Source organism: Pongo pygmaeus, chromosome 18, assembly GCF_028885625.2.
Source record: "Pongo pygmaeus isolate AG05252 chromosome 18, NHGRI_mPonPyg2-v2.0_pri, whole genome shotgun sequence".
Lineage (NCBI taxonomy): Eukaryota > Metazoa > Chordata > Mammalia > Primates > Hominidae > Pongo > Pongo pygmaeus.
The window spans coordinates 6,622,580-6,633,592 of NC_072391.2; the positions used below are offsets into that span (position 1 = coordinate 6,622,580).

Consider the following 11,013-nt stretch of genomic DNA (forward strand, 5'->3'; position numbering starts at 1 on the left):
GAAACCACTTATTTTTCATCAACAGTATAACTACACAACTTTGAATAACCAATGGTGTTGGAGGACCTCCTGTACATTGTTTCCATAAAGTCAGTTTTCAGGGAATTCCAAAATGAAGTGAGGACTTCGTGTATATAAAAAGATGGTGGTGATTCCACCTGGATGACCGGGTTATTGCTCAGAAACTAAAAGGGGCCGCCTAGGTATAGAGGATTCTGTCATGAGGTTTCTGCTAAACAAAGGATCCCAGAATACTCACCCATTCCAGTTAAAGGCATAACGAAGAAAGCAATATTCACAAAGGAAATGCGGAAAGGAATAAAAGCCATCAAGCCACAAAAATAATGTGACTAAGGGGCAGGATTTGCAGATGTAGAGATTGAATGTGGTTGCCCTTTCTCACCCACACAAGAAAAAGGATGGAACAGATCATGAGATTCGACTGTTCTGCTGCGCAGCCTCCGCAGGGCACTTTGTATGTCCCTGTTTCTCAGGCTGTAGATGAAAAGGTTCAGCATGGGGGTGAGCACAGCGTACATCACTGATGCCACCACACCATTCCTGGGGGGTGGTGACACAGCTGAAGTCAGGTACATGCCAATGCCTGTTCCGTCAAATCAGCAAACAACTGCTAGGTGAGAGCCGCAGGTGGAGAAGGCTTCCTACTTCCCATCTGACGATGAAATCCTTAGAATGGAGGGGACAATTTTATAGTAAGACAAAAGGATCCCTGAAACGACAAGAAAACCCAACATAGTACTACCGAAATCTATGAATATGCTATCGATGACGCTGTCAGAACAGGCAAGTTTGAGAAGTTGAGAGGGGTCACAGACAAAATGAGAGATTTCCACATTCTTGATGATGGTGAATTGTAACACAATCCAACTGGGCAGCTGGCAATCCAACAGGCTAAGGAAAAAGGACACCAAAACGAAGAAGACACAGAGGTGAGGATTCACGATGACTGGGTAGTGCAGAGGGCGACAGATGGCTACAAAGCAGTCATAGGCCATCACAGGCAGAAGCATGTCTTCTATACATGCAAAAAGGACCAAGAAAGACATCTGTGTCAGGCAGCCCGCATGAGAGATGACTCTGCTATGTGACTGCATGTCCACAATCATCTTGGGAACCGTGGCCGAGGTGAAACCCATGTCAGCCCAGCACAGGTTGGAGAGGAAGAAGTACATGGGGGTGTGGAGGGGGGAGTCAGAGCTGACAGCCAGGATGCTGAGCAGGTTCCTCAGCACCGTGACCAGATACGTGGACAGGGACAGGGAGAGCAAAGCGAGGACGGGCTGCAGTTCTGGATCCTCTGAGAGTCCCAGGAGGAGGAATTCTCAGACACCTGTGAGATTCCGTGGCTCTGTGTGTCTTGGACACCTTGAGAAGGAAAGAGGATTGGAAAAATAAAAGAGAAAAACCAGCCCTTAATGCTGGATGCAAGCAATTCACAAGGAACGCTTTCACACTTGGGGACCATACACCGCCAGCAATGTTTCTCAGCTGTGACAATTCCAAAAATCTCAGAATTATTACGTGGTTTACTTTTTTGCTATACAAGTCTTTCTGTACATACCACTTTAGAGAAAATCCACTGAAGAATATTAGAAGACCAAAACGTCATATATAACAAATCCGTGATCTCAGTAAAATACGGCCTACTCTTTTCAGAAAAAATACAATGCAATGAAAATGTCCTTCTCTCTTTAAGAAAAAGATCTCATCTAATTGAAAGAAATTAAGAAGCCGTGAAATACACTCTATTTTATTCTGACACCGTGCTGCAAGTTCCTGTGATGTAGAATATGTAAAAGGACGACACAAGAGCTAGGACCCCATTATCTAAAACCGAAATCGAAGCTTATAGTTCTCAATCGGAGGACCTTTTCACGTGCCTGTTACTTTTCATAGTTATTATCATCCTTAGGTTTTCTGACATCATTTCTTCATAAAAGTACACGCACACTCAAATATGGGAGCTGTGTTTCCAAATGAATTGAATATATAACTCTTGGCTCAGCACCATGCCTCACACCTGTAATCCCAGCACTTTGGGCGGCCGAGGCTGATGGATCACCTGAGGTCAGGACTTCCAGAACAGCCTGGCCCACGTGGTGAAACCCCGTCTCCAGTGAAAATAAAAAAAAATTAGCCGGGTGTGGTGGCGCGTAAACCTAGCTACTCGGGAGGCTGAAGCAGGAGAATCCCTTCGAACCTGGAAGGCAGAGATTGGACACCCCGTGATAGGATTTTTGATATCCTAGGGAGATATTGCTCCTGACAGCAGAGTGGGCGTACACCCTGTGATATTATCTGTAATATCCTAGAAAGATATTGCTCCTAATATCAGGGTGGCTGTACACCCTGTGATATTAATTGTAATGTCCTACAGAGATATGACTCCTAATAATACAGTGGGTGTACAACCTGTGATATTATTCATAATATATTACAGAGATACGACTCCTGGTATCACAGTGAGTGTACACCATGTTTCTACACCCTGTGATCTTATTTGTAACAACTTAGAGGAATATTACAGCTAATATCAAAGTGGGGGTACACCCTGCGATGTTATTTGTTATCTACTAGGTAGATGTTACTCCTAATATCACAGTGAGTGTACATTATGTGTGTAGAGACTGTGAAATTATTCATAATACCCTAGGAAGATATTACTCCTAATATCACAGTGGGTGTACACCCTGTGATATTACCTGTAATCACCTAGGGAGATACGATTCCTAATATTACAGTGGGTGTACACTCTGTGATGTTATTTGTAATGTCCTAGGAAGAGATTACTCCTAATATCAAAGTGGATGTACACCATGTGTGTACACTCTGTGATCTAATTCGTAATATCACAGAGAGATATTTCTCCTATGATCACAGTGGGTGTACATTCTGATATGATTCGTAGTATCCTAGAGAGATATTGCTCCCAGTATCACAGTGGGGGTACACCCTGTGATATTATTCATAATATCCTAGAGAGATATTACCTCTAATATCAGAGTTTCTGTACACCCTGCGGTATTATTCATAATATCCTAGGGAGTTATTATCCCTAACATCACAGAGCATGTACACCATGGGTGGACACCCGGTGATGTTATTGGTAATATCCTAGGGGGATATTACCCTTAATGTCACAGTGGGTGTTCACCATGTGTGTATGCACTGAGATGTTACTCGTAATATCGTAGGGAGAAATTACACCTAAGGTTACAGTGGGTGTACACCATGTGTTTCTGTTGTGTGATGCTACTGGTAATATCTCAGAAAGTTATTAGTCCTAGTGCCACGGTGGGTGTATACCATGTGTGTCCACTCTGTGATGTTATTCGTATTATCCTAGGGAGGTAGTTCTCATAACATCGCCGTGGGTGTACATCAGGTATGTACTCCCTGTGGTCTTATTGACTATGTCCTGCGTTGATAGTACTCCTAATATCACCGTGCGTGCGCACCATGTGTGTACATTCTGTGATGGTGTTCGTAGTATCCTAGGGAGATATCACTCCCGATGTCATAGTGGGTGTACAGCCTTGTGATATTCTTGGTAGTATCCTTGGGATGTATTATTACTCGTGTTATCACAGTGGGTGTACACCCTGTGATAGTATTTGTAATATCCTAGGGAAATATCATTGTATACCCTGTGATATTGTTTGGGACATTTGAGGGAGCTATTTCTCTTAAAGTCAGAGTGGGTGTACACCCTGTAATATTCTTCCTAATATCACAGTGGGTGTACACCGTGAGTGATATTTTTTTCTAATATCCAGCGGGGGAGAGGATGATATTGCTTCCAGTATCACAGAAGGTGTACACCCCCCTGTGATATTGTTCCTAATATCCAGGGAAGGAGAGGATGACATTATTCGCAATATCACTGGGGGTGTACCACCTCCCGCCGGGATATTGTTCTTAATATCCGGAGGTGGGGAGAATGATGTTACTCCCAATATCACAGGGGTGTACACCACCCCTGTTTGTAAACACCCCCTGTTGTATTGTTCCAAATGGCCTGTGAAAGAGTAAATATGACTCCCATTATCGCGGGGGATGTTGAGCCCTGATGATACTGTTTTCTAACATCCAGGGAAGGAGAGTATGCTATTACTCCCAAGATCGCAGGGGTTGTACACCCTTTTGTGTTTTTGTGCCCAATATCCAGGAAAATAGAGGATGATATTACTCCCAATATCGAAGTAATTGTACAGCTCCCCTGTGATATGCTTCCTCATATCCAGACAGGAAAAGAATGAGATTACTGCCAACAGCGTAGGGAACGTATACCCGCGCTGTGATATCTTTCTTTCCCAGTATCCAGGTGGGGAGACGATCATATTCCTTCCAATGTCGCAGGGTGTGTACACCCCCTCTGTGATCTCGTTGCTAACATCCAGGTTTGGGGAGGATGACATTACTCCCAATATCGCAGGGGGTGTACACACCCCTGTGAAAATCTTCCTCTATTCAGAGGGAGAGAGGATGATATTACTCCCAGTACCGCAGGGGGTTTACACAGCCCTGTGATACTCTTCCTAATATCCACAGGGAGAGAGGATGATAGTACTCCCAATATCGCAGGGGGTGTACACAACCCTGTGATATTGTTCCTAAGATCCAGAGCGAAAGAGGATGATACGACTCTCAATATCGCAGTTGGCGTACACCCCTCCTGTCCTATTGTTCTGAATACCCTGGGAGGGAGAGGATGAAGTTACGTTGAATATGGCAGGGAATGCACACCCTCCCCCTCTGATACCCTTCCTGATGTCCAGGGGAAGAGAGGAAAATTTTACCCCCAATATCGCAGAGGCAGTACACCCCACCTGTGATGTTGTTCCCAATATGCAAGGGGGGAGAGGATGATACTATTCTCAATATCGCAGGGCTGTTCACATCCCCAGTGACATTTTTCCTAATATCTAGGGGAGAGACAATTGTATGACAGCAAAGGTCGCAGGGTCTCTACGTCCCTTCCTGATATTGTTCCTAATATCCAGGGGGGAAGAGGATGGTATCAAATATGAAAGGGGGTGTACACCCCCCACCCCTACGATATTGTTCTTAATCATCGTGAGGGGAGACGATGATATCACTCCAAGTATCGCAGGGGTTGTTCGCCACCCCCTGTGATATCGTTTCTGATATCCACGGGGGGAGAAAATCATATTACTTCCAATATTGCAGGTGGCGTATACCCCACCTGAAATACGGCACCGAATATCCAAAGAGGGAGAGGATGGTATTAATACCAATATCGAAGTGTCTGTACACGCCCCTTGTGATATGGTTTTTAATATCCAGTGGGCGGGAGGATGATATTAGTGCCAACATGCCAGAGGGTGTACACTACCCCTGTGATATTGTCCCTAACTTCCAGAGGGGAGAGGATGATATCACTCCCAATATCTCAGAAGCTGTACATCCCCTGTGATATTGTTCATCATATCCAGGGAGGCGAAGGATGACATTCCATTGAATTTCACGACAGTACTACACGCACAGTGTGATATTGTTCCTAATATCCGAGAAGGGAGAGGATGATATTATTCCCAATCAAGTAGTGGGTGTACGTTACGCCTGTGTTATTGTCTCTAATATCCGGGGCCGCGGGAGTGGGGGAGAGGATAATATTCCCTCAAATTTAGCAGGTGGTTTGACGCCCCTTGTGGTGTTGTTTTAAATATCTCGCGGGGAAGACAATAGTATTATTTTTGATAGTCCGATTCATCTGCTCCACCTTTCTGGGGCTCTGAGGCCGGGAGGCGCCATGCAGTTTCCGTGGGATCCCCAATACCTTTGCCGTCTTCTGTACCAAGGGAGCCTAAAACGCAGGCCCGTTTATCTGAGCCGATCCGTAAGGGCAGTCGAAATCTAGGTATCAGATCTCGAAGAAGCACACGGGTTACTTCACGAGCTTTCTCAGTTGGTGTTGGATAGGCCGCCACCCACCCAGAGTAGGTACGCACGCCCAAGAACTAGTAAATACTTGTTACCTCCACACTTTGGCATCTCTGTGAAGTCTACCTGGAGATCTTCAAAGGGGGCTGCTCCATAAGCTCGTATGCCGGGCGGAACGGCTGGACCTTGCCTCGCATCATGCTGTCGGCAGGTAACACACCGCTGCCTCACCGTTTTGGCAAGGGCTGACAAAGGCGAGATGTAGAAATACCGGCCTAACAACTCTTCCAGTGACTCCTGACCTCGATGGGTGGTTTCTTGCACAGCCAGTACAACTGCAACTCCTAGCAGCTGTGGCACAGCTACGCTCCCATCTGGTAACCGAATCCATCCTTCCTCCATCACTTGTCCTTCCCTCTACCTGGAGAATGTCCTTTTCTTTTTTAGAAGAAGTAGGTCCAAGATCAGGTACTTGAGGGAGCACTGATGCCCAGAAGGGGGCAGATGCTGCTTTTCGAGCCTCTGAGTCAGCGCGGGTATTCCCCAAACCCACCGAGGTGGAAGCTCGCTGGTGTCCTCTGCAATGCCTAACTGCCACCTTGTGGGGTTTCCATACTGCTTCTAATCATTGCAAGGTTTCTTGTTGATATTTTCTGTCTTTTCCCTCAGAGTTCAATAGGCCCTTTTCTTTCTATCACGCTCCATGCACTCGAAGGGTTAAAAAGACACCGAGAATCAGTGTAAATGTTTACAGTCTCACCCTCACTGAGTCCTAAGGCCCGAATTAAAGCAATGAGTTCAGCTTTCTGGGCTGAAGTGGCCTGGGGCAACGATCTGGCTTCAACAAGAGTGTCCAGGGTTACCACTGCATATCCTGCACCTCTCTCTCCTTGGGGGTTGAAGAAGCTGCTCCCATCCACGTATAGTTCCCAGTCTACTGATGCCCAAGTCCGGTCCCGGAGGTCAGGTCTGCCAGAGTCGACTGAGTCCAAGACTTCCACACAATCAGGCTCGACAGGGCTCTCTGATACCGGGAGCAAGGTGGCGGGTGTAGGGTGTTACAAACTTCAATGGTTATACGAGGATTTTCACAGAGCCAAGTTTGGTACTTGGTGAGTCTGGCATTCGGTAGCCGACGATGTCCTTTAGCGTTCATGAAAGTCACCACAGCATGGGGGCCCTTTATGTTCAGGTTTTGCCCAAGAGTCAGCTTATTTGCTTCTTGTTCTAGCAGGGCAGTTGCTGCCAAGGCCCTCAAACAGGGGGCCATCCTTTAGTAGACCCGTCTAGTTGTTTAGAGAGGTAGGCCGCCGGCCTTGGCCGGAGCCCAACCGTTTGGGTTCAAAGTCCAGCTGCCATCTTTTCTCTCTCTGATGCATAGAATGGAAAAGGCTTTGTCAGATCGAGTAGCCCCAGGGCTAGGGCTGCCAGAAGTTTTTCCTTTAACTCATGAAAGACTTGCTGTTGTTGGGATCTGCATTCCAAAGGTTCCCGGTCCCCGCCCCCTTTGGGACCTCATACAAAGGCTTGGCTAATACTGCAAAGTTTGGGATCCACAGTCTACAAAACCCCACAGCTCCTAAGAATTGTCTCACCTGCTTTCTGCTCTTGGGCTCCACTAGATTGCAAATGACCTGCTTTCTTTCTGATCCCGGGCTGCGTTCCGAGCCCTGTCAGATAGTAAATCCCAAGTCACGTACCTGCTGTCGGCAGATCTGAGCTTTCTTCTTGGACATCTTATACCCACAGTCCTCCAGGTGCCGGTGTAGGGCATCTGTTCCCTTGGCACACCCGACTGCCGTGGGGTGTCCCAGCAGAAGGTCATCAACCTACTGGAGCAACACACAGCCTAGGTCTCTGGTGGGAAACTTCTGGAGGTCTCGAGCCAACGCCTCCCCGAAGGTGGTGGGGGAGTTCTTGAACCCTTGGGGAAGCCCGGTCCAAGTGTACTGAGTAGTGACACCTGACTCCGGATCTTCCCACTGAAAGGCAAACAGCCTCTGCCTCTCAGGGGCTAATCTGATAGGAAAGAAAGCATCTTTCAGGTCCAAGCAGGTGAAGCAGCTGTCCTCAGCTGGCAGCAACCCCAACAATGTGGACGGGTTAGGTACTGTTGGATGTCAAGTCAGTGTAGCTTGATGAAGCAAGCGCAAATCCTGTACCGGCCGGTAGTCCTTGGTCCGTGGCTTGGGAACAGGCAGGAGGGGAGTGTTCCATGGAGACTGACAAGGAACAAGAATTGCAACAGTTCTTAGGTGCTTGAGACGGACCTGGATACCTTGAAGAGCTTCTCTGGAGACCGGGTCCTGTTTTTGCCTAACCCGCTGGGCCCCAGTCTTAACTGGCCAATCCCGGAGGGTTGTCTTCTGCCCGTACTCTTGGCCACCGCTTAGCCAGAGCTGGCCTTCTCTCTTGGCCCGGCTCAGTTCAGAAAAGTCTCCATTCCTCCTCTCGGGGGACCATAAGGGTCACAATGACTCCCGTTCCGGGTAACTTTAGCAGCAAAGAGCCGTGCTCTGTCAGAGAGATCGTGGCTCTCAGCTTGCTGAGCAAGTCCCTTCCCCAAAAGGTCAAGGGACAGTCAGGCATGTACCATAACTGATGAATGACTTTATGTCCTCCTACAGTACAAGTCCGAGGCAAGCCTACAGCTTGCTTTGCTGAAACCCCCGTGGCTCCGATGACGTCAATAGTCTTTTTGGATAAGGGGGCGACCGGGGCGGTTACTAGCGAATGTTCAGCACCGCTATCTCCAAGAAAGTCAATGTCTCCACCCCCGACTGTCATTCTGACCAGTGGCTCTTTGGGGACACTTGAGCCCGGTCTCCCTCAGTCCAAGAACCCTCCTGCCGGGTTGAGCAGGGCCCCTTCCTCCTTGTCCGGGGCCTCCTGCTCTGAGTCATCTTGTTTTCTTTTGAGTTGAGGGCATTTGTTCTTCCACCGTCCTATTTCTTTACCATCAGCACACTGGTTACGCTGCAAACTCTGACAGCCAAGCTGAGTTCCTTTCCCAGGGCCCCCCTTCCCTTGCCTCTTTGTGGGGGCCCCTGTGATTGCTGCAGCTAGCAAACAGGTCGGTGTTTCGCCGGGCCTGACCTCCATTGTCTTCGCCGTTTTCCTGACGGCTTACTGCATCCCTGATTACAAACACCTGGCTAGCTATTTCTAGTAATTGTGATGTGTTCATCCCTGCAAGTCCAGCGTGTTTCTGCAGTTTTCTTCTCATGTCTTCTGCGCTTTGACGGACTAAAGCCATGTGAATCATGCGCTGATTTTCAGGGCTATCGGGATGAAAGGGAGTATACATAGCATAGGCCTCACACAGTCTCTGGTAGAATTGTGCCGGACTTTCTTCTTTTCCCTGAATGACCTCAGAGACCTTGTTAACGTTTGTGGCCTTCTGAGCTCCCCTCATTAATCCTTCCAAGAGAGCTTCCCCGTCTCGGTTTAGCCTTTGCATATTCTCTCTTTCATGTGGGTCCAACTGGGGGTCGGTTCCTGGCAACTGGGTCCTTCCATACTCTTTGGGGTTTTGATAATCAGCAGGTGCATGCTCCTCTAGCCACTTAGTTGCTGCTTGGAGGACTCTCCGCCTTTCTTCGCTGTTAAAGAGGAACATGAGCAACTGGTGCCAATCAGCCCAGGTGTGGTTGTGGGTCTGGATAACAGTTTGGAGCAAATCAATTAGGGCTGGCGGCTTTTCGCTATAGGGCGGTGTATTGTTTTTCCAGTTGAGAAGGTCGACGGAGGTGAAGGGCTGGTATCCAAAAACACGCCTCCCCGCCACGTGACCATCCTCATCTATCCCAGTATACCGCTGCTCTCTCAGGGGCATTTGCACCCCCGTTTTGGGTCGTACACGAGCTGCCGAGGAAGGGGTGGAAGGGCGCAATGTGACTTACCGCAATTAATCATCTCAATTATTAATTGACACTAATAATTATCAATATTAATGATTGATAATATAATTTTTAAATCAATACCGATAACAAGGATAATGAATATTCAATAGTTATACTAACGATAACAATAAATGATTAATATTAATGGTTAATGACGCCTGATATTAATAGCTGATATTGATCTTATTCGTTAGAAAACAGTAATACTAGCTCCTAATAATTAATATTAATATTAATAATCTGAAAATTATTAGCCATTATTTTTTAATATTAATATCAATATCGGTTATTCATATTTATGTTAAGAATCAATGAGGAATAATTCCTACTACTATTACGCCTAATACCTCAGTGGGTGTACACCCACCGCTGATATTGCTCCTAATGTCCAGGGAGGGAGAAAGCATGATGTTACGTTCAATATCGCACTAGGTGTACACCCAGACGGTGATATTGACCCGAATATAATCTCCAGGGGGTGGAGTATGACGTTACTCCCAATATAGCACTGGCTGTGCATCCACCTGGTGATTTTGCTCCTAATATTCACGGAAGAAGGGAATGCCATTACTCCCAGAATCGCAGGAAGTGTACACGCCCGTGTGAGATGGTCCGTAACAATACTCCAAGGCGGAGGAGGTGATATGACTACACATATGGCAGAAAGTGGACACCCCGCAGGGACATTGTTCCCATGATCCTGGAGGGAAGAGGATGATATTACTTTAAATGTCACAGAAGGTGGACACGCCCCCACTGATATTGTTTCCAATGGCAACGTGGGGGAGGAGGATATGACACGCGATATCTCAGGGAGTAGAAACACTCGTGTGATACCGTTCTTAACATTCAAGGAGGAAGAGGATGATATTACTCCCAATAGAGACGGATGCACACCCTCTGTACATCGTGGGAGTGCACACGTCTGTGAAACAGCTCATAATCTCTCGAGGGGGAGATGATATTACTGACAATATGGTAAACAGGCTGTGAGGCCACCGCGGATCCTAAGAGCCCAGGGGGGCAAGAGGGGCTGGCTCTCAGCCCCCGCCTCGCGGGGGGTGCCTCACCCCCCTGCGAGGGGGGTCCTGAGAGCCCAGGGGGGCAAGAGGGGCTGGCTCTCAGCCCCCGCCTCGCGGGGGGTGCCTCACCCCCCTGCGAGGGGGGTCCTGAGAGCCCAGGGGGG

General features: G+C 47.7%; 1 pseudogene; it reads right to left on the minus strand.

The window, feature by feature from the left end:
* Positions 1-617: 617 nt before the first annotated feature.
* LOC129026300 (olfactory receptor 7E24-like) lies at positions 618-4,475 on the minus strand (annotated as a pseudogene).
* Positions 4,476-11,013: the final 6,538 nt, after the last annotated feature.